At 32.0% G+C, this 25,813-nt stretch overlaps 1 long non-coding RNA gene across 1 annotated transcript in view; it reads left to right on the top strand.

The window, feature by feature from the left end:
- The window catches only part of LOC143229754 (uncharacterized), a 118,549-nt gene extending 93,186 nt beyond the window's left edge, over nt 1-25,363 (top strand). The window contains exon 3 of the long non-coding RNA XR_013016045.1: nt 15,655-25,363. This is a non-coding gene — a long non-coding RNA (uncharacterized LOC143229754). The remainder of the gene's footprint in view (nt 1-15,654) is intronic.
- Nucleotides 25,364-25,813: the final 450 nt, after the last annotated feature.

Below are 25,813 nucleotides of genomic sequence, written 5' to 3'. Positions count from 1 at the left end.
ATACATTTTGGTGTTAGAGGCATGTATATCCAATTTTATAGCATATACATTTCGTTTAAAAAGCATTTTTACAAACATTTTAGAAGTATATATATCTAGTTTTAGTGACTTACTGTTGTTAGAAGCATATATATATCTGATTTTACAAGCATACAGGTCGAGTTCTTTGAGGCCTAGAAATCCGGTTTTAGAATCAAATAAATCTGGTTTTAGAACTGTATATATCAGGTTTTATAGACCCACATTCATATATATATATATGCTTGTATAAGGATATAAATCTGGTTTTAGAGGCTTATATATCTGTTTTAAAAGGAAATAGACATGGTTTCACAGGCATACAAATCTGGTTTTAAATACACAAGCATCTGCTTCTGAAAGTATGATGCGCTAATTTTAGATAGATCTTACCTTTGATGTTTTAAAATGATACAGACGTTCTTTTTGCATAAGATATAGATGTGTTTAGTCTTAAATCACAAAGATTCGGTTTTACAAGCATATATCTGGTTTCATAAGCATATAGGCCTGTTGTAAAAATCGCATATATGTGGTTTTAGAGACATATAGCCCCCCCATGGCACAGCGGTATGTCTGCAGACTTACAACGCTGGAAACCGCGTTTCGATACCCGTGGTTGACAGATCACAGAAAGCCCATTGTTTAGCTTTGTGCTTAACTTCGAACAAAAAGAAATATATATACTTTTGGCTTCAGAGTTAATTAGATCAGGTTTTAAAAGCCTATAGACCTTGTCTTAGAATCACAGAGATCAATATTTAAAGGTAAATAGGCCTATTTTGGGACAACAATAAATATGGTTTTATAAGCACATAGACTCTTATTTTAGAGTATTTCTGATCTTATAAGCATATACATCCAGTTTGAGACACACATAGATCTGGCTTTGTAAGCATATAGATCTTGTTTTAAAAGCATATAGTTATGGTTTTGATTATATATACATAAAAATATATATAATAGGTTCTGGAGTCATACAGCTATGTTTTTACAAAAATATATATCTGGTTTTCAAAAACATAGATACATGATTTTATAGATGTATAGATGTTGATTTACAAGCATATTAACCTGTTTTTAGAAACATATATATCTGATTTTGGAGGCACGTATATATTATCTTATAAGCATTTATCTCTTATTTTATAAGGTCATAATTGTAGTTTCATATTAACGTAAATCAAATTGTAAGAGCATATCTCTCTCTCCTTTAAGATACACGCATATCTGGTTTTCATAGCGCATTGATCAAGTGTCACAAGTGTACAAATTTCATTTAATAACACATGGATCTGATTTCAGAAGTACGTAGTCTGTTATAACAGGAATACAAATATGGTTTTAGATATTTATTAATCCTAATTATTAGCACAAAAATGTGGTTTTAAGAAGCGCATAAATACAGTTTTCAAGTGTATAGGAATGATATTAGAAGATATATATATAACATTTTATAAGCATGAATATCTTCTAGGTCTGTAAATATATGAATCTCATTTAAAATCATATACAACTTCTTTAGAGGTATGGTATGGAGGAGAAATTAGGTCTCCTTTTCGAGACGCATAGGTTTGATTTAAAAACAACATTTAAATCTGATTAGATTTAGTGATAAAGCGATATTGCAAAGCTTTTCTTTTTAGTCTCTGAAAAATATTTCTATATCATATAGATAAAGCTCAAGCATATATGTATGAGTTTTTAGGCATATAGATCTCGTTTTATACAGGTCTTGTTTTAAAAGCCGATAGTTTTCGTTTCATAAACCTACATATATGGTTTTATTCCCATATATATATCTACATTTACCAGAATATAGATCTCTTTTTGTAGTCATATATCTAGCATAAGGTGCATTTAGATCTTATTTCAGTTTGGTTTGGTTTGAATTTCGCGCAAAGCTACGCGAGGGCTATCTGCGCTAGCCTTCTGTAATTTAGCAATGAAAGACTAGAAGGAAGGCAACTAGTCATCAACTCCTACCGCGAACTCTTGGGCAACTCTTTTACCACCGAATACTAAAATTCATCGTCACATTATAACGTCCCCACAGCTAAAAAGGTGATAATGTTTAATGGGACAGAAATTCTAACCCGCGACCCTCAGATTGAGAGTCCTGCACTCTAACCACGATCTCATTTTAGAACAATTACATATATTTCAGAAGCACATAGATTTGATTTTAGAATCATATAAATCTGGTTTTATAAGCATACATGTTTCGATTTAAAATCACATAGATTCAGTTTTAGAGGTGCATGAATTTGTCTCTAGCATCGTATAGATCTCGTTTTACAAACATATATACATTTGTTTTAACATACATACAGAACTAGTTCTAAAAAAAAAAATGATTTTTACAGGCAAGTAGACGCCACGTTTCAAAGCCACATGTGTCTCTTATTAGAGGAATACAAACATTTTTTTTATAATAATATATCAGACATGTTTGAAAAATACACAGAAGCCAGTAAAGCCACATTCACGAACATATACATCTGGTATTAGATGCATCCACATTTGATTTTACAAGCATAGAGATTTAATCTTACAATGATCTTTATTCAGATTTTAGAAGAACACTGACAAGGTTTTAAAAGCATATATGTCTAGTTTTTCGGCTCTTCTTCTCTGCTTATCTCAATGATAATTTTTAACACGTACCGTTACAGTTTCAACGACTATTTTGCTAAAATGTCAGACGTGCTTAATTTAATGTTGCATTAATCTCCAATATTTTCAAATTTACGAGTGTCTGAATCAAAATAATTGTTATCAGTATCAGAAGAACACTCAACAGCTAAAATATTTTCGGGTACATCTCAGATGTGATAGAGCTTCAACATAATATGACACAACTGGGTAGCCTTTTGATGACCAGGTAGGAGGTTTTGCAATATAGTTTGTAGCATTAACATTCCTAACAACCTAACAGAGACCTTGATACCTAGCATTGAGTGGATGACCAACATTGTATAGTAATACTAAAATCATATCAACAGAACAGGACTTAGGCTCTTCAGCCTTGCAGTCATAAATATTTTTCGTTTCATCTTGGGATAATTTCATATTTCCTCGAACCAATTCACAAATACGTAAGAGTCTGGACCAAAACGTGGAATCGTAATCGAATAAGTATATTGATTTCAGGTTGTCTTCAGCAACTTCAGTGGACCATTAATAGAATTACCAAACATCGACTCAAAACCTAACGACTCCTGAACCGATTCATAAACAGCAAATAGTAACAAATTAATTGCTTCATCCCAATCCTCCTCGTTATAGATACAATAAGTTTGCATCATATTTGTCAAGGTTGATGGAATCTTTCGATAGCTTCTTGCGATTCTGGAGGGTACGCACTAGATTTGATATTTTTAGCGCCAAGATTATATACAACTTGTTAAAACAATCCAGACATAAAATATGATCTCCCATCAGGCTGTGTATTAAAGGGAAAGCTTCAGGGAATCTAGCAGATGCACACATGATGGTCAACAAATACTAGTTCTTTGATCGAGTTTTTAGTAAAGCAGGGTAAGACAGGCTTTAAAGGAGCAACAGGAATTTTCTGGTTAGGTTTACCGACCAATTAACAGGTATGACAAGTTTCAAACAACTGAGAAACATCTTGTTTAATGTTTGGCCAAAAGAAATATCTTATAGATTTGTCACGTATCTTTTTGACACCATAGGCAAATTTCAATATTTTAGAACAACAATTTGATTAACTCTAGCCAATCCTCTGATGTTAACACATCTGATAGTCTCCATTCTTCATAAACATACCATTTTTATAAAAGAATAACTATTTAAAATTTTCACCAGTTCATCTTTTGGGTGTACATATTTAAATAGTGAAGAGATCTGCTGATCATTTTCTTGCTCGGCGATCATTTTAATTTAGCAAACGGAACTTCATTAGGTGAGATAGATCCCTCACGTCCATCATTCACCGAGGAATTGTCAATAAAACAATTATCCACAGCATTCTCGTTGGATCCAAAAAATGTCTGACACAAATCTATAATATCGTCCTCTGAATACATGTATATCATTTTAATTTCTTAGACTGAATCACTAGAAAAATACATTTGAATTCTCCTGAACAGCAACATCAACTTAAACCAAACAGCGATTGGCTCGCTAATTATTTTGGGTTTGGCAAAAACTTTCTCCCAGCCAAATCGTTTCCCAACAGTCATGATACAACCAGAATTGGTAGAGTAGGTCTTACTCCAACCAAAATTGGTCCCAAAATTAAATCTGATGTTAAACAAATGTTATGAAGAGGAATATAAGTAAAACCACTCCCTATATCTTGAGCTATAATAGAATTACCAGTAGCAAAACTCGGATCTAAAGTCAATATACCTTCTAACAACAATGACTAAGTCGCCCCAATATCACGTAAAATACGATTGGGTATGAGATAAACAGTGTCATTTGTCAAAGGCACAGAACCAACAGACAAAAAAAGGTATAAATCCCTTTCTGACTACATCAGCCATTGTATCAATGGTCAAACCAACAACATCGGATGATCTGGTGAAACTATGTTCATATGTAGACATGAACGCACAGTGTGTTGCTTCCTTTTCTCTTTTCTTTATCAAACAACAGCAATCGGATAAAACTTTATCAAAACCTTCAAGGCCTATCTGCCATTTTATGAAAAAAAACACTAATGTTGAGGATGTTTATAAAAAAATACAGGTTTTTACTGAGATGTCAGAATTTTTTGCAATGAAAAGTGGTTTTAAAGTGTAATCTTCAGAAAGAACAGCTGCTTTCTGTAGTGCTTCAACCTCCTTTTCATCCAAGTAAGTTTTGACATCATCACTTGCACAACGTTTAAGTTCACTAATTAAACATGATTGTCTTAGTTTGTAGAAACGGTTGCCAATGGGCATAGAATTACACTATCGATCAAAATAAACCTCTTTTGCTGTGCGAACTCCTTATAAGTTTGCCTGTCTTACTTGCAATAACCTCTAAACTTTTGCTGATAGGCTTTCTGTACTAACTCGTATGCTTTGAGAATAGTTGCTTTAACCTTATTATAATCTGTACAATCTTCTAGAGGAAAAGCGGCATAAGGTTATTGTGCTTTATCAGTTAAAACACTTTATAATGATAATAACCACTTTTCGGTAGGCCATTCAATGCTTTGGCCAACATTCTCAAAATATTGGAAATATTTATCAACTTCAATTTCATTTAAAGGAGGTATTTTAATATTTATCAGCTTCCCTTTCATCAAATGGTGATACTTTAATATGTCGATTGAGTTCAAAGCTGCTATTTTCCCTTGGTCGATCAGAGTTGAGTCTAATTTCCATTTCTTTCAGCCTGATTTCTTTTTCGGCTTCAATTCGAGCTTATTCCTTCTCGGCTTCGATACGGGCTTGTTATTTCTCAGCTTTGATATGAGCTTATGCTTTCTCTTTTTCAACTTCGATACAAGCTTGTTCAAGCTAGATTTGTCTGCATTTTAGCTGGACCTTTAACTTATCCTTATCACTTAACTCCGATTAACCAGAGGAGACGCAAGCATATTACCCAATATTTCCTCGAACAACAAATCATCATCGACTTGTATTTCACTAATACTTTTTCAGTTCATTTATTCTCATTATTTTTTGACATTTGGTTCTAAAATTTTGACAGTTTCGAAGAATTCACTTTTATTATATCTTTCTAGCTGTTCGAGGGAGGTTGATTCAAGAAAATCTTGATAATCAGACCAGATTAAATTTTATTGGCACTGATAAATATAAATTGAATTCTGATTTGAGTTTTAATGCTAATTTTAATTTTTATGTTACGTCTTACAATTTCAAATAGACTGAAACTGAGTTAATTGTAATTTAGACTTAGAAATTAAATAAATGTCAATATGCATCCAACTTATCATATTTATAAATAAGATCGGCGCACACACTTTTCTCTCTTAATACAAATATGTTTTGATATAAAATAATAATATAATTTATAATAACGGTTATTACAAATGATGATTTATGTACAAAAGTTTCACAAACCTACAAACAATAATGTGTCTGCTATCTAATCTGGTACTGGATATTTTATCGGGGATTTACGATAAGCGAGCTAATTTTGAGTTGATATGGATACAATTCACCTAATAGGGAGCTAGCTCTGTGTCAAATTTTTACAAATCAAATTATAATAAAGCTTTCGTAAAAATACTAATGTCTGATATCTGAAGTTAAGTGGGGGTAATATTAGAAATTTAAAAACATGTCTAGTTAACTATCCAATAAGCGTTAATGATAGCTTCCGAGGTTTATAGTATACCAACAACAGCAAACCAACAATATGTACTGTCTCTTGGCGTGCCGTGTTAGTTACATTTATAGGCGTGAGGAAAGTTTCTTGAAATCTCAGTCTGCACAACAATACTGACGATACATTAGCTTTTATATATACACATATATTGTTGGTTCTTACATTCATGAATTTTCTACAACGTCGGTGAATATGCGAGAATTTCGCAATACAGATTTAACACTACGAGTTATGTACCTTCTTAAATATAAATTTAACTTAAATGAACATCAATATTATAATAGATATATAATAATAAGTCCGTCACAATTTAAGTCAGGTTTTAGTAATACAAATACCAGGTTTAAGAAGCAAATACATATGATTTTTAAGAACATATAGATCTCAAATTAGATACACGTAGATATACTTTTAAAAATATATATATTTGATTTTACAGTTACATAGATCTTGTTTAACAGACATATACATATTTTTTACAAGCATATCGATTTAATTTTAAAAATACGTAGATTTGCCTCTCTAAGCACTTACTTTTGGTTTTAAAGTAATATATATATATATATATATATATATATATATGATTTTATAATAATATATATATCAGGTTTTAGAAGTATATTGGTCTAAATTTAGAAGCATATACATATTAGTTCAAAAGCACCTGGTATCACACACAACTACATTTGATTTTAGACCATAGAGATATTTTTATACAGGCATATAGATCTGCTTTTAGAGGCATGATAGTCTGGTTTTAGAAGACGATAGAACTGGTAGAAACACTTACACGTCTGATTTTAAATCCTGTGTATATATATGGTTTTAGAAGCATATAGGTCTGACTTTAAACAGTATATAGACCTGATTTTACAAGAACATACATCTTGTTGTAGAATTATTTAGAGTTGCTTTTAGTGCCATATACATCTGGTTTCAAAAACATGTGTATTTAGTTTTAGATGCTTACACATCTGGTTTTAGGAGTATATAGATATGATTTTAGAGGTACATATATGCGATTTGATAATCGTATAGAACTAATCTTACAGGTATATATATCTACTTATATTAAAGTATAGATCTTATTGTGCAAGAATATTAATCTGTTTTTGAAGAACATACATCAGGTTTTGAAAGCACACAGATCCATTTTTAGAAGCAACTAAATTTCGTTTTAAAAGCATATATAGAACCGCCTTTGAAGCATGTGGACCTCGCTTTAGAGGCGTATAGATGTATTGATTTGGTTTCACGACCATATAAATCTTATGCTAGAAACATATAGATATGGTTTTAGAGGCTAGATGACTTGGTCTTAGATATTTATATATCTGATTTTAGAGTCATATATATCTGGTTATATAAGCTCACATATATATATATGCATATAGATTTGACTTTGATTTCTATATACACGTATGATTTTCAATGAGCTTTAAAGTATATTGATAAGGTTTTAGAAGCCTGATTACCTGGTGTTGGAAGTTTATAGATTTGTTTCAAACCTGTATAAATTTGATTTTACAAACATATAATTCTGGTTTTATAAACACATATAGTTTTAACTTTATAATCACGTACATCTCGTTCTATAAAAATACTAGTACAAAGCCCGTTAAAATGACAGTAAACCATTGTCGATTAGCTAACAAAATTTATAAATTTTACTAAAACTAATTTGGTTGTACTCTACACTTTTTCATTAGTCTCAAAGTAATTTTTAATCACTAATTTTTAGTAGAAACTGCGCAGAAAAATGAAATGTCATCGTGAAAAAAGTATGTGTGCACTCAGAAAGAGACTTAATTAGGATATTTGAGCCTTTTCACTACAGAAAAACATAGTGTAGACATTTCGACTCAAAGTTTCAATTTTTTCGACTGTACAAAGAATAATAAATACTTGGAAGTGATAAACGTTTATCTTCCTTTATGTTTCCAAGCCTAGTAGGTAATATTTGTAAATACCAAAAAATATGCATTAATTAATTTTACTTACGACTTAAACTTTTAAATACTGACTCTATAACAATAGTGATAGAAGGTCTATTTGTAGCCTAATTTAAGCATTAGGCGTAATACATAAATGAAATGCTTAGCTGAAACACTACTTGGTAAATTATATTTTGTTTTTCGCTCTCATTTAATGTCAGGCAACTTCTGAATTATACTGTTTTGTTGATCTTTTACCGAAATTATCAAAAATAAAGAATAAAAAATAACGTTTCTGATAAATCATCATGAATATTTAGCATTTAACATAAACACCATAGTTGACCTAAGAACAATCAAATGATTGTTTTGTTGCTAAGCAATCATGTATATTCAGTGATGACGAGAAACCCACTTGTTGAGAAATTGATATGCAAAAACGGCTCGTTTGGGCTGAGAAAACCTTTCTTTGTGAACCTGACGATGACCGAAGAAGGTCGAAACGTTGTTCGCTCTTCTATGTAAAGTGTTTTTCAGTAAGCAATCATGTATATTGTTAAGCATTACCAAAGAAAGAGCATGAAAACGTTCTCGACAGGATGACAAAAAATAAGCCTTTTAGTGATTGATTCTAAATTTAAAATAATATAGATCTGGTTTTATAAGTATATATATCTTGAATTAGGTGTACATATATCTATTTTCACACAATATGAATATAGTCTCAGAAGGGTATTTGCTGTTTTTAAGCACAAAACTAAAAATGGGTTATGCCCACCACAGGTACCAAAACCGGTTTTAGCATAATAAGCTCACAGACATACCGCTGAACCATTAGGGGTTTTCAGAAAGAAAAATCTAAATATACGGTTTTAGAGACGTATAAGTCTGCTTTTGATAGTATAAGGGTCTGATTTTATAAACATATAGATTTATTTTTAGAAGAACATTAATCTGGCTTTACAAGCATGTATAACTAACCTGAATAGCAAAAAGATTAGATTTCAAAGAAATGTATAGATCAGGTTTTAAAACACCTATATCATTTATGTTACCACATAGAACCAGTTTTGACACCTGATTCTAAAGACAAATACATATCTTTATAGAAGCATGTGGAAACGATTTTATCTGGTTTTAGAAATGTATAGATGTTATTTTACAGGCATATAAATCTGTTTTAGTAACACATTGGTCTGGTATTAGAAGAATATAGATCTTGTTTATAATCACATTAATCTGGTTTAAAATAATATATAAAACAGGTTTCAACAGCACATAAGCCTGAGATTAGAAGCCAGTGGATCTGGATTCAAAAGCGTATATATACGTATGGTATTAGGCGCATGTGCATTTGATTTTATGAGAACAGAAGTACAGTTATAGAGGTATATAGATGTGTGGTTACAGGGATGTCTATCTAGTTTTACCACCGCATGGATTTGTTATAGAACACCTGTAGTTTTAATTTTAGATCGTGTTCAAAATGATAGTAGATTTAGTTTCAGAAGCATATGCACATTATTTTAGAGACACGTATATCTCGTTTTAGAAATAAATATGTATCTGTTTGTTTTTTTTTTTTAGAAGCAACAGATCTGATTTTCTAAGCCGATACGTCTCATTTTAGAAACATATAGGTATGTTTTTTACCGGCGTACACATGTGGTTTTTGAAGCAAATAATCAAGGATAAGCAAGCATATACATCTGGTTCTAAAAGAATATAAATATCATTTTAGATGCCTGTAGATCTTATTTTAAAAGCATATATATATATATTCTTTTGGAATACTGTGAACCTGATCAAAGAGACAAATAGATATAGTTTTATAAGCCTCTTGCTACAAGCATGCAAATCTGGTTCTATAAGCGTGTAGATCTGATTTTACAATCATATAGATTTGGTTTTAGAGGCATACAGTTCTGGTTGTGGAAGAATACAGAGCCGTTTTTAGAAGCACATAAATAGGATTTTATTAGCACCTAAATCTGCTTTTAAAAGCATATAGTTCTGGTTTAAGAAGCATATGAATGGGATTGGAGAAGTAAATAGATTTGGTTTAAAAAGACATATAGATCTGGTTTATCAAGCACAGAGACAGCATTTAGAGTTATCTAAATCTACTTTTACAATCGTACAGGTCTAATAAACCTATAGATCTAATTTTAGAGGTCTATACATACGGTTTTACATGCATTTAGGCCTGAATTTTGGAATCTTATAGACCTTGCTTTATAAACACAAATATTGATGAGATTTTTAAAAGAGAAAAGACCTTATTTTTAAAGTAAATGGATATTGTTTTAAGAAAATATAGGCCTGGTATTAGATAATTTTCAAAAGAAAATAAATATGTTTTTATAGATATATAGGTATAGTATTAGCTATTTTTGGAAGCAAATATATCTGATTTTATAAACATATTGACCTGATTTTAGATGGATACAATTTTAGGTTTATAAGAAGACTTGTAGGTTTTGTCTTATAAACACATCTATCTGGTTTTAAAATGATATATAGCTCACGTTTTAAAACTTCTATACATCTGATTTTAGATCTGTATTTATATTTATTTAGAAGCGTATAGATTAAATTTTAGAAACGTATATGACTGGTTTCAGAGATATACAGATCGAATCTTACTAGTATATACATATATCCTGTTTTACAAGTATGTGAAGCTGATTTTCAAGTATGTAAAAATATCATACTTTGCAAGAATATAACTTTTGTGCAAATAGTTCCGGTTATATAAATATGTACCACTTGATTTAGAAGCATATAGATTAGGTTTTAAAAGTGTACAGACAAGTTTATAATAGCATATATATATATCCTGTTCTAGAAGCAAATAGAACTGGTTTTAGAGGTGTATAGATCTGGTTTTATAATCATAAAGGTGTTATTTTAAAGGCAAGTATATGTTGTTATATAAGCCCGTGGGTCTCAATTAGAGGGATATAAATATGGTTTAAGACAGACGTAAATCAAGTTTGAAATATGGATTATTTACTAAGCATACAGACCAACTTTTAGAAACATATACACCTGACTCTAGAATCATATAGGTATAGCTATGGAATTATACAGGTTAGATTTTATAAGCATATATATATATATGATTTTACGGATACCTAATTCGAGGGAAGAAGCACATAGATCTCGATTGAGAAGTATATAGATAGGCTTTATAGATGTATAAATCTTCTTTTAAAGCATACTATTCTGGTTTTAGAATATCATAAATCTGGTTTCACAGAACGCACTTCAGAAGCTTGACAATTTATTCCTAGAGCCTATAGATTTGATTCTAGAGACATATAGATCTGGTTTCATGGACATATAGATCAGGTTTTATTTTCCTACATATGTGAATTTCAAAGAATATACATCCAGTTTTGGAGGCGTATTGCTTTACTTTTAGACATATAGAGCTCAATTTACAAACAGATAATTTTGGTCTTACAAGAGTACGAATATACTTTTTGAAGCATATATATGTGATCTAACATGCATATAGATCTGATTTTAAAAGCATTTCGATCTATTTTAAAAATTATATGGTTCTAGTATTAAATACAGTTAGATATCATATTACAAGCATATAAGCATTGTTTTAGAGAAGACTATATATATATATATATATATTAAATCACAGAGGCCAAGTTTTAGGAGTATGTTTACCTGGTTTTAAACATTTGTACAACAAAATTTATAAGCACATAAATTTTGTTCAGGAATACTATACATTCTGATTTTAAATATATATATACGTTTTTTAATAATAGTAGCATATAGAACTATCTTAATAAGCAAATAAAAATTACTTTACAAGCAAATATATCTCGTTTTAGAAGCGTGTAGACCACATTTTAAATAGATCCCGTTTTCGAGAAACATTTATCTAATTATTAAATCATACAGATATGATTTTTACCACCATATAGATTTGATTTTACTAGCATATATCTTTTGTTTTGTAAGAATATGGAACTGGTTTTAGACTTAGATAGAACTGCATTTAAAAGTACATAGATCTGTTTTCACAAATATATAGAACTCGTTTCACCAGCATATATATATATATATATATATACATGGATTTTTCGGTATATATAACCTGAGTTTAGAAGTATATAGGTTTAATATAAAAAGTATATAGACCTGACTGTATAGGCACATAAACATGATTTTTTATTCTTACAGATTTCAGTTTTGACACTTCTGCATCTTTTTATATAACAGTATTGGACTTATTTTAGAATAATGTAGATTGTGTTTTAAAAACAACACAGATATGAGTTATTAAACAAATAGATATGGTTTTAAAAGTAGTTATACCTGATATTGCAAACACAAAGATCTGTTTCATAATGATATAGGTCTGATTTTATAATTAAATAGTCTGGTTTGAGAAAAATACAGATCTGATTTTTAGAACTTGTACATCTGGTTTTAGGAGCAAATAGCTTTGTTTTTAGAATGACATATATGTTTTATTTTACATTTATATAGATCTGGTTGTAGAGAAATACAGATCTATTTTTAGAACTTGTACATCTGGTTTTAGGAGCAAATAGCTTTGTTTTTAGAATGACATACATGTTTTATTTTACATTTATATAGATCTGGTTGTAGAGAAATACAGATCTATTTTTAGAACTTGTACATCTGGTTTTAGGAGCAAATAGCTTTGTTTTTAGAATGACATACATGTTTTATTTTACATTTATATAGATCTGGTTGTAGAGAAATACAGATCTATTTTTAGAAGCATATAGGCATGATTTGCAAACATATAGATGTGCTTTTAAAAGCATATTAAGCTGGTTTTAGTGGCCTATGTGACTGGTTTTACAAGTGTACATGTTTTGTTTTTGAATTATTTTAGTTATTTTGTTTGTTTTTATGACAAGCACAAAGCTACACAACGAACTATCTGTGAAATGCTCACCACAGATATCGAAACCCAGTTTTTAGCCTCGTAAGTCCACAGACACACCGCTTTCGTAACCTTTTCTGTCTTATGTAAGTCTCTCTGTTAGTACTACATGAACGTAAATAGTAGTTTTAAAGGCCTTAAAATCGTAAATAAAAGTTAGTTTCAGTGCTGTCAGAAACAAAGTTTTGCGGTTTTTACTTCAGCTATTTCGTTTTACATAAATTATCAATAATTTGCTGAAAGATTTGCACAAGCAGTTAAATGATAATTGTTGTTTTCAATATTCTACACATGTAAAGGTACAAACTCTCTTATCAAAAAATATTAATGGCGCCACTGAGTTTATTTGTGTGTAAAACAATATTCAGGTGGGTAACCATGTGATCTGGCATGAAATATGGCGTTCATACCAACAAATACTTATTCGGTACTACAGAACTCGTAGCCTAATAAATTATTAAAAATCGTTTTGTTCACAAGGCGTATAGTAACCTCTAACACTAACACAAGTCGTGCATTGATAAAACATCCTTCCAATAGGTAATTTAATAAGCCTCTGAGGTAAAATGGCTCACTGATTCATCAGAATGGCTTGGAAGTGAATCATATGTTCAGTCAAATTCAAATCCGGTTAATGTACTGGCCAGTCAATCTAGTCAGCACCTTCATTTTTCTAGGAAATGGCTAACGTTTTTAATACAATGGGGCGTGCGTTATCATCCATTAAAATAAAGGTCTGACTGGCCTATGGCAAGAGTAACGGGGTAAAGTTTCATCTGTACGCCGTGATACCATGATATAACATGTAAAGGTCAGTATGACCACAGAAACTGTCTGGACGAAAATTCTACCATCGTATTCTGTATGTATGATTTTCTCCATGAAATTTGGGTTTGATCAGGTCCCGGATCCAAGTTCGTGCACGTCACCTATCTGCCTCTAGTGTAAAATGTGGTTCGTCTGTAAACAAGACGATCAACCAGAGGTCGTTTGACTAACCTACATGTTTTAGACACCACTAAAAACATATTCTGTTAAGTTTTGTGTGTTTTACGTGGGTTAGAGAAACTCGGCCATTGGTCATCTGGTATAAAGGTTAACATAATAAAGTTTGTTTCTGACCTATTCCTTCTGACTCATCTATCAGTTACTACATGAACTGTTGATTCATTTAGTAATCTGAGGTTCATAGGTGGCTTCTAGACCATATTATCAAGTACCAGTCATTTTACTCTGTTCAAACCCAAGGCCAGCTGTAATGGTATTCTTAAAGTGAATTTTCATCCTGCAACCCATTCTTTGTGAGACATCTAATCACTCAAAAATAACTTATTATATTTTGCCAACCTCTAGTTGCCTATTTATATCCCATCATGCAGCTGTCTCATATCCTTGTTGTAGGCATAATATATTTTTCTGTGAATCTGGAACTTTTCACTTTGGCTTATTCAAGCTGCTATAAAGAAACACATTGTGTTTTCTTCATTTTTATCTACTACTGCGATTTGTATATCAGGTGGCACGACTTAAATCTGACTCTTGTTTTGGATGCAAAGAACTCAGAATTTCTATGGACTTTCCAGTAAGTTTGGGTATTTTTCGTATAGAAAACCCACATCAGGCTATCTGCTGAATTCACCTAGGAGACTCGAACCCGTGATCTTAGGATTGTAAATCCGTAGACTTAGCAATGTACCAGCGGAGGATCAGGAGATTTGCTTTGTCATTGTTAGAATATTGAAAATGCCGATTAATCCCTGTTTTATGCAGTGTAGAGGCATATTTATTATTATTCAAGTAAAATCAATGACGTAAAATAAACAAACGAAATATTTGTTGTTTTAAAAATAAAAAAAATATGTCGTTAATATTCTTAATACTTTTTGGATAAATATTGACTTCAAAATATTTTCTCTGTTAAGTTTGTTTGCTTCTTTAAAATAAAGCACAAAGCTACACAGTAAGTTATTCGTACTCTACCCACCACGAGTATCGAAACCCGATTTCTAGCTGTGTGAGTTCACAGATATGCTGCTGTCTGCTAGGGGACTTTTCTATAAAGAACCAATTACACACATTCGCGTTAATCAAGATCCATATATAGGAATAAAAAGCATAATAATAATTTAAGTTAGCTAGTAAAACGTTTAATTTCTATTGTGGTTGAGTAAGATTACGATGTTTTCATTGTTCGGTTTCTATTGTGGCTGAGTAAGATTACGATGTTTTTATTCTTCAGTTTCTATTGTGGCTAAGTAAGATTACAGCGTTTTTATTCTTCAGTTTCTAATGTGGCTAAGTAAGATTACAGCGTTTTTATTCTTCAGTTTTTAATGTGGCTGAGTAAGATTACAATGTTTTTATTGTTCAGTTTCTACTATGTTTGAGTGAGAATTCTGTTATTTTATTGTTCACTTTTTTCTACCTTTTTTTTTTATGAAGACCCCAACAGAAGTGAGGGAGAAGAGCCCGTGACCTCTATAGACAAAGTATGGCCATAACTCAATTCATGTGGAAGACATTTGCCGTTAAATGTTCTACAAATGATTGGGCTAACAATCTGCAGAACCTAGACACAGCTAGCTCAAAACCTTCAATAAAACTAGTTGAGCAGCTTTTAAGAATGTGAATATTCGCTCTGCAAATCAATATGAAAAAGTGATTACGTTCAGCTATGTCCTATACTAATATTCGCTTATTTCCCTCCCTTTTTAACGCAACCAGTTATAACCTGATACTAGTATAATTTTATTTGTAAAAAAATATCAAATATGATTTAAATTGTTTGAAGATAAGCACAAAGCTCTACAAGGGGTCATCTCTGCCCGCCAGCCAGAAGTATCGAAAGCCGGTTTCTAGGGTTGTAACTCCACAGATATACCGCTGTACCACTTTGGAGCCATGATTTAAATGGGCAATCACTTATTGTCATACACGCCTGTTCCTTTATTTTTTTAGCCCCCTGGTAAGTCTACGAATTTACAACACTAAAATAAAGATTCCCCTCGATGGGCTCAGCAGATAGCTACATGTGGCTATGCTACAAGAAAACACACATTCCTTTCTTTTTTTAGTTCGATATCTCTGTATAAGGGATATGTAACAACAGATAACTACATTTTTGTTTCATGTTGCTACACCATTTTATAAATAACCCCGACTAATTTGATATAAGGCCCTCTTTCACCATGATACCAGCCCGGATATAAGCTCAACAAGATGTCAGAAGCTGTCTTTCTCGGCTGTACCTCGTTCGTCTAGGATCTTGCTCCGAACTTTGTTCACAGATATCAACAGATGATTATAGAACGACTGCGACCTTCAAATTCTTTCAGAAATGCGTAAACGGCTTGAGGTCTAAAGTATGTTCAAGCAATACGGAACAGTAAACGAGGTGGGACATTATCTATCAGAATCAAAATAGAGTAAATAAGTGATTGGAAATGACGTTTAGGTGAACTGTGGATGTTAATTGACGTTTGTATGGAAACAAAATAACGCATACATAAAGACAAAATGAAGGCTGCTTTGCAAATCCAGAAAATCAGAATAGATAAAAATCTTCATTATTTTGGAATGATGAACAAATAATTTGCATCAGAGACATAAACATAAGCAGTTGTTCCTTATAAGACAAGAAAAGAATAAATTGGTGAGCAAAACTTCATTTTGTCTTCGGGCTCAGCGTGTGCGTGCTGAAAAAGCGAAAAGTGGATATTAGAAGTTTCACAATAATGAGTTAGTTTGTTTGTTTTCATTTTACACAAAGCTGTAGAGGGCTACCTGCGCTAGCCATCCTTAATTTAGCAGAGTAAGACTAGAAGGAAGGCACTAGTCATCACCACCCACCACCAACCCTTGAGCTATTCTTTTACCAACGAACAGTTGGATTTACCATAATATTATAACGGCTCCACGGCGAACATATTTGGTGTGACGAGGATTCGAACCCGTGACCCTCAGGTTACGAGTCGAGCGCCCAACCCACTTGGCCATGATGAGCAAGATAGTTAGTAAATCTGGTCATTTCGCTGTTTATAAGATTATTCTAGTACGCTATGCATGTATTTTAAAATAAATCTACACATTGAGCTATCTGAGAGAAATCGAACCCAGGATTTTAGTGCTGTAATTCCGCAAATTTACCATTGACCCAGTTAATACTGTATCAAATGAAATATAATCGCTTTCTAAAAAATCATAGACTCGATAAACGTGGTTGATCGTTAATTAACATGCTAGAATACTAAATATTTGTCTTCAATTAATTAATTAACTTTACTAAATTTAAAAGGGTAAAAAATCAAACTAGTTGGCATTAAGGTCGACTGTTCTTGTTGTGTTTTTTTTTGTAAGCCAGAAGTATTCCATCCGCTTCGTCAGTCCAGACGGCACCGTGGCTGACGAATATGTTCGGCGAAGGGAAAGGGTATTCGAACTCATGACCCTGACTAAAGCAGTATAAAACCTGTTATCACATTTTATCAGTTTTAACGTTAATTGTGCATATCTTAAATATTGTAATACTTGGAGCTATAAACATAAATATGATATATATATTTGAAGGATTATCACCATTGCACTGGTTCCCTGCTAATAGAGAGGTAAGTTTACAACGCTAAAATAAGGGGTTCGATTCCCGTCGGGCAATGAATTTCAATATAATGATGAGATACGACAGATGACCATAACTCAAGCTTCGTTTCAATCTTTGTTGTTAAACTGTTCGTTTGATGTAAAACAGGTTAAATAACTGTAGAATTCAGCAGTATACTCACATTGATAAAGTTACACAATAATTTAAGTTTATTGATTTTTACGTCGTGTCTACCTTGAAGCTGTTTATATTTACCTGTTATAAGTGTTTGTTTGTTATTTTATAGCAAAATTACGTTGGACTGTCCACCGGTGGGACAATGGTAAGTCTACGGATTTACAGCGCTAAAACCCGAGGTTCAGTTCCCCACTGTAGATACAGGGAGTTTGACCTAAAACTAACACCAACACACATACCAAGTATATTGAACTATCCACTGCGGCCAGTGCGGATAATCGAACCCCGGATTTTAGCTTGGTAGGCTTACTACCGTTAAGCGCGCGAGCGCCCTCTGTAATGGGATAGGAAGTATTATTAGTTCGGAAACATTTAAAAAATCATTAAAAATAATAATAAAAGTGAAGCCCTATCTATCTTTCACAAGAAGTAAGAAATTCCGCAATGTTCTTGAAATTTCTGTATAAATATATGATATTTGTGTCATTACACAATATCCCTAAACACGATATATACTTGAAGACGCAGTTAATACACAAAGCGCAAGCGTATATTATGTTAAATATTTATGAATCTCACATTGTGTTATTATACAGTTGTTATTTTTATATAAAACAATTTCAAGAAAACGTCAGCTTATCATGGATTTACTCCTCGGTATACTTACATATCTGTCTTTTTTCACGAAGTATGCAACATGTTTTTTCACCTTTCACTGTATTAGTATAACATGCTATTGCGAATATGTGTATACACATATACATTTCTAGTTTATTCACATAAAACTTTCGTGCGATTAAACTGAAGACATTTTGCGCAAAACAAAACAAAAAAATAGGATGCAAGCCACATTCGTGAAAAGAAAAGTTGGTCAATTATGCAAGAGGTATACATACACATGTATGTGTATATAACATACGTCATTAATGCTTTATAGAAAATATATAATAGGAATATTTTATTCAAACTACAAAAAGTACTATAACACAAACGCTAGTTGGTATAATAACGCTCAATGTTACACTATTATAAATAAATAATTATATAAATATAGATCGAATTCGGTCTAGACACCAATATCAACAAAGTTTTAATACATGTAAAATACACTATTTAAAAATATAGCTCTTCAGTGGCATAGCGGTATGTGTTGGGCAGAGCGCAGACAGCTAGCTCATCGTGTAGCTTTGTACTGAATTCAAATTAATCAATAAAATATATATATTGAAACTCTAACTGAAATTATTAATATATAAAAAGATATGCATTAAATAGAAAGAATTTACGCGTTTATGATCTACTGGTGTGCGAGTTTTAGAAAGGTCATGGCAGGACAATTGTGTTGGATACTCAAAAATAATGTTGGACAAATAAATAAATAATAATATATCTAAAGTATTTGCTTCCTCATTTCAGTTATGTTTATCTATTTCTAGTTTTAAAACAGGAAAATGGGTAAAGCAGAAAGACACTTTGATGTCAATGAGCATCATATTTTATTATATTTGTAAAGTCAAGTTATTTAATAGTCATCTAATAAATACAAGATATTTGCCACAGTAAAGCATTACAATTGTGTATAACACATAAATGCATGTAACGTGATAGCTAGAACGAACTTAAACAATATATCAGTAACTATGGATTTTATTTGTTGTACGATAACAGTGAATTCGGAAGAGTCATATTTGGATACAACGTTTAATTTGAAGACTTATCCTTGTATAAATTCCTCAAAATATTTTTTTTAAATATACTTATAATTTTATTGTAGTTGCTCTAACGCTCACTAGAACAAACTACAGGGTGGTCCGTAAGTCCCTATCCATCCATATATCTTATGTATCCAATGTATCTGTGTGCTGTCACCAGTATTCTAGCGCTCATGTACCCACGTACTTGTCACAATACGCTCTTCAAGTGTAAATGGGCTTACATCGGCCATATTTCTTTGAAAAAAAAAAAAGAAACAAATTTATAATGCATGCGTAATTGAATATAACATAATAACATATGGATGGGTGGGGACTTACGGGCCACCCTATAGACATGAGCTTCACTTCAACACAATGCAATACTAATTATTAACAGTAATAATGACTTTACGGATCCGAACTTACATAATGGTTATAGTAACCGGTATTTCAATACAAGAATGCATTTCATTGTTCGCTTCTCATTGCTGCACAAACCCGCTTTGCATTTTGTAACGTAACAGTGGGTACACTATAAGTGACTGTCAAATCTACTTTTTTCGTCTGAAAAGAGTAACCCAAAAGTTGACGGTAAGTGTTGTTGGTTGGCCACCTTCTCTTTAATCTCTCAGTTTAATGTTAGGGTTAACTATGTGCAAGTAGCACTAATGTAAGTTTAGGCAAAAGATCTAGAAACAAACGTTTTTGAGAAAGTATTTAAATATTAATGATCAATAGTTTTTTTTTATATTACGTCACAATAAGACCAAACTTATTTAGGCCTGGCATAGCCAGGTGGTTAACGCATTCGACTTGTAATCTGAGAGTCGCGAGTTTGAATCCCTGTCACACCAAATATACTCGCCCTTTCAGCCGTGGGGGTATTATAATGTGACAATCAATCCCACTATTTGTTGATAAAAGAGTAGCCCAAGAGTTGGCGGTGGGTGGTGATAACTAGCTGCACAAATATTCTCTACGCTACCAGTCATTAACTTGGAACTAATAGACTAGAGTTTCGATATGATTACTCGTATTCATAAAATTTTCTTTCTCACCACTTCACTATTGGTCAAAGTTACATTACATTATAAGACATCACATGTGGTGCAGGTTCATAAAGTAATTCCAAACAGATAACCTTCCAGTTGTACCTGAACTCTAAAGGTCGAAATTGCTTCATTTAAAATTTCACTTTCTAAACAAAAAATGTCCAAATACTTCACTGAAAGAACCAGCAAACCAGCGACATCTGTTCGATATTCCTTAATGTTTCATGTTCTTTATACGTATTTCCAAGTACGAAGAAATTGAAGTGTCTCCTCTCTCCTTAAATATTTTCCCATTTCACTTAAACAAATGCAGCTGAGTCAATGATTGTTTATTAAACAGGTTAATTTACATTTTCTATACTTTTTATTTCTGTTTATAAAAATAGTAGAATGACCCTCGTTTCTAGAGCCAGTTATTTGAATTTCCAAACTGAAAAAAATTACCGAAATGCCAAAGACACCTATAGAACAGTCACGTGACACCATGACAACTCACTCGGCCAGTGATGATGTCCGTAAATTTATCTTTTCTTTCTACTAATTCTGGATATCACACCAGCTAAACTAAAATGAACACAAATAACAAGCAGTTGATTGCAGCACAAGTCTAGCTTAAGCTGATAAACATATTTAATCGTATATTGATAACTTATTACAGTTGATCCTTCTTGTTATATTTCTATGATATGAATAGTGAGTGTTATGCAGTAACATAACAAAATAGAGAGCAAAGAGGGAGCCATGGACCTGTTTTGTTTCCCTTTAATCCACCTTTGATACGGATTAAACTTGTTATCCACATATTTAATAGGAAACAGCTTGTGAAGTTTAAACCTTAATGGTTGACGTGGTGAAACGTTTCCATCATAGATATTAAACTCTGTATAACCGTATAATTGAGATGACTAGTTGAAGTTGAGCACAAAGCTACACAATGAACCAACTGTGCTCCTCTCACCACGAGTATCGAAACTCGGTTTCTATTAATATAAATCCGCAGACATACTGCTGTGTCACTAGGTGGCCTTTTATTTGAGATACCTGTTAGCAAAATATGTTTTCAGCTTGTGTTATTTTCATTTAGATATACAATGAACAATGTAATCTTAACTAACGTTTTCCTTAATATTCGACTAGTAATTTCATCTTGTGAACATGTGTTAAACAGAAATGTCAAATTATGACACATGTGTAAAGAGCACCGTAATTTTAGGTTATAATACATATTAAACAAAAATACACAATATTTTAGTAAACAAATATAAAGAGAAGCATACTAAAAAAAATATATAATCCGTCAAATAACCAGTCGGATTTTTTGTATTTGTTCCAGGGCCTATGTGCTTGTTTGTTTCGTATATTCACACAAACTCACACAAGTCCATAAGTTTGGAGCTGACAGACTAAAGATAAGATAGCTAATCAACAGCACCCACCATCAACCCAAACAGGGGGTGTTTTCTTTTGTTTGTTTGTGGTTTTTTCTTATAGCAAAGCCACCTAGGGCTATCTCAATTTTCTACAGAGGGTAATCGAATCACTGATTTTAGCGTTATAAATCCGTAGACTTACCGTCGTTCAGTGGGGACTAAACAGTGGGATCTGACCACCATTCTTATAATTCATACAGGTTTTATGGCAATAGGTCAAGGTCTATGAATTCATACATTCACAGTCCAGCAAACATAGAACAAAACCCAATCCTGGATCTAAATGTATATAAGAAATGTATGAACAGAAAGCAACAATGCAATACCTTAATGTGTGATCTACAAGAAGTAACTTTTTCGACTACTTGAGACAGGAATTTTTAATTGTTCACGAGAGGTATTCCCATGGAATAACTAATAACAGATAGCAAAAGAACTTTGTCAGAAAATCATCTGTTCCGTGGTTCGTGTGGGTTGTTGTCAGAAAGAGGTGAAAAAGATTGATTTTAAAAATTCTCAAAAATACATTCTTATTGTTTTTTAAATATGTTTATTTAATTTAAATTTCAACAAATACTCTCGCCTTTAAACCACAGACAATGCCCACAACCTATAAAATCCAGATGTTGTTTGATCGCTTGCAAATGTGTCATTTGTAACAATCATTTTGTTAGTAAATTTCCCACCAATATCTTTTTACCAGATCGTAAACCACAAATAGCTAATTATAAGATATTTGTTGTGTTTGTTTGTTTAGAATTAAGCACAAAGCTACACAATGGGCTCTGTGCTCTCCCCACCCCGTCACGGGTATCGTGGCGTTTGACAGTACGAACATGGAGCGTAGTTAAAGTCCTCTTTGGTTAGTCCTAGCTATATAAGCAAGAATTTCTGGTTTGAAATACGAAACATTTACAAATAATTGTTGAAGCATAAGTGTTAGCTACATATTTCTGAATTTGTAAAATTCACGTTTATAAGGCATGGAAAACCGTTATGTTTCTTTTTTAAACTAGTACTCGCCACACTAGTTGCCAACTTGAAAAATGGCGGATTCTTCGAAAGTATTTGAAAAAGCTATTTTTCCGGCTGTGACGCTATCAGCTGCAGTTCCTTTCTCTCAATCTAGATCAGTCAATGAGTTCTGGAATCACTTTAATGAAATGGATTCACACTATTATTTTGGTCTCCGAGTTATCTGTGTAAATATAACAGTACTGTTTGTTGTATGTCCATGTAACTACTTCGCAGGTTATGGGTGGATCTTCATCAAAATCGGTATGGAGGTTCATCAAGTCAATGCAAGTACAAATGTTCAGTTTTGCATTTTGCGTTTTCTGGTTTTTATTTGCGTTTTCTCCCACTACTTCATCTCCTGTTAACAGTTTCACATTTTGCGTTCTTCGGTTTTAACGGGCGTTTCTGCGTTTTTAACAATCACATATAAGAGAAGCGACTTTCCATGTCCTAAGGCAACCCTCCATTGATGATGAATTTACATATTTTCCGTTCAGTGTACGGAGACTACAGCTATTTCAATAATAAGATTCCTTAGTATTTGTGCATGACAAGTAAAATATGGTTTTTAAAATACTAGTTTTACTTGGTTATTTTCAATTTAAAACTTTTAATTGGCTAACTAATAGTAGTGTAACTAAAGAACGAAACGTTTGCACTTAAGCGCATCTTTCACACTTAGGCCTAAAACTCTATTTCATTCACTACTTTAGATATTTTGTAACAAAGTATTGAAGTTAAGGATTGATAACTGTTATTCGTGGTGGCTAGTCACATGTTCAAGTTTACTTTTATCAGTGATATCTTAATCGTTTTCCAACAATAGAATTTTATTATTGTTGTTCTTACGGATTCCAAACAAAATTCATTTTTTGGAAAAATTCAGAGCTCACGTATAAATAAATTTATTTTGTCCACCTACAGGTTAAAATCAGAGTTTTCCTGACATATGAATCCTTAGCTGATTTGTATACGTATATGTTCGTCACCAAGAAAGAAACAGATCAATTATTTAATGCCATTACATTTTAGATAGCATATAGGCAGGTTCTTATTAGTTTTTGTTTTGTTTTATTGCTGTACCCTCTTTGATATTCTGAATCGTATAAATGTGGCTTTAATAGAAGCTAAAATATCAGTGCCCCTCACTTATGGAAGCTTAAATGATATAAATGGTTAATTCACCACTCTCCCAAGTAACTTAGTAATTAACACCACCCCTCAAAAACTATCTATTTTTATTTTACGATATCCATAAGAAAAGATGGTTTGTCTGTTTTCGTGTTAAGCACAAAGCTCTGCCCATCATAGGTATCGAAACCCATTTTCTAGCACCATAAGTCCGCAGACATACCGCTGTGCCACTGGGAAGCAATAATGGATGGACAGAGAATAATTTGTTCCAAAAGAATTCAGTCATTTTTGTACTTTTTTATTTTGGTCCGAAATTTAAATATTCCTAATCAAATCATTTCACTAATCGATTTTAACTTAGCATAGGAATTCAAAAATGGTCTCTCATCATTTTTTTAGAAAGTTAGTAATGATTTTAAACAGTTAATAAAATAAAAACTTACATCTGCACATCGTAAGATACGAAAATATAAAAGAAAAACAGGTGTTTTCTTCGCTATAGAATAATGGCTGAAAACACATGTAGAGATTGATGTTTGCATGCGGTTGGTTCCTAGAAACTACTATGGTCGTATGTACAAAACCCAAAACCAGGAAATCCTTGACTGCAACATGACCACAAAAAAAAAACTTCTTTTTTATAGTGATCTTTCTATATCTTTTTCGATCAATAAGACGACTTGCAAAATCGTTATAAAGTCTTGGCCTTTGAAACTGAAAATAAAGTTGGCCAATAGTTTCTCAACATAGTTTTACTAACAATGAACATTAAATTATTTTACCAAATGCGTCAATTCAAGGATTTAAAATTAAAGACTTATGAGGTGTATTTTCAAACAGACCAGTAACGAATAACAAATTATATAGTTGACAATCGACTAAACTTGCTAGTAACGTTAAAACCCGATGGCTTAGAAAGAGAAGAAATAAGACAAAGAAAATATTCACTTTCAATAACAAATCCAGATGTTATCAAACCGAATGAGGTCGAAGCTTTTGAGAATTTCTTTTGCACATGAGTTTACTACATTACTACGATTATTTTTAAGGTTAGGGTAATATTAATCTTCTGAATCGATATTGTTTTTTATATTTATTTTGAAGAAAAAATCAAATAATAAAAAAACATTTTAAAGTCAGTAACAACGTTTAGATTTTTGCTTCAACAGATTTGAGCTCAGATAATTTCTTCCAAGAGCCTACACTATAACTGACCGTTTAGATATATTTATTGTTAAATGGTAATAAAATCGTCGAATGGTTCAATAGCAATAAAATATAAATTGCGAAGATTCGTTAAAAAACGTTCTTGTTTGAATGACTCAATGACGTTAACAAGCAAATTAATCTAGTTGTAAAACCTTGAATTTGAAAGTAATAATTGTAAGATCCAATAGAGTCAAAGAAGGTTATTTATTAATATCATCTCACTGAATACTATTTATGAAATAGGATTAATGTCTAAAGAATAATTGAAGACCTTTGTGGACTATTAATACG

The sequence above is a fragment of the Tachypleus tridentatus genome, chromosome 10 (genome assembly GCF_004210375.1).
Source record: "Tachypleus tridentatus isolate NWPU-2018 chromosome 10, ASM421037v1, whole genome shotgun sequence".
Classification (NCBI taxonomy): Eukaryota; Metazoa; Arthropoda; class Merostomata; order Xiphosura; family Limulidae; genus Tachypleus; species Tachypleus tridentatus.
The sequence above is the reverse complement of the archived record's forward strand: the minus strand, read 5'-3'. Positions and strand labels throughout refer to the sequence as shown.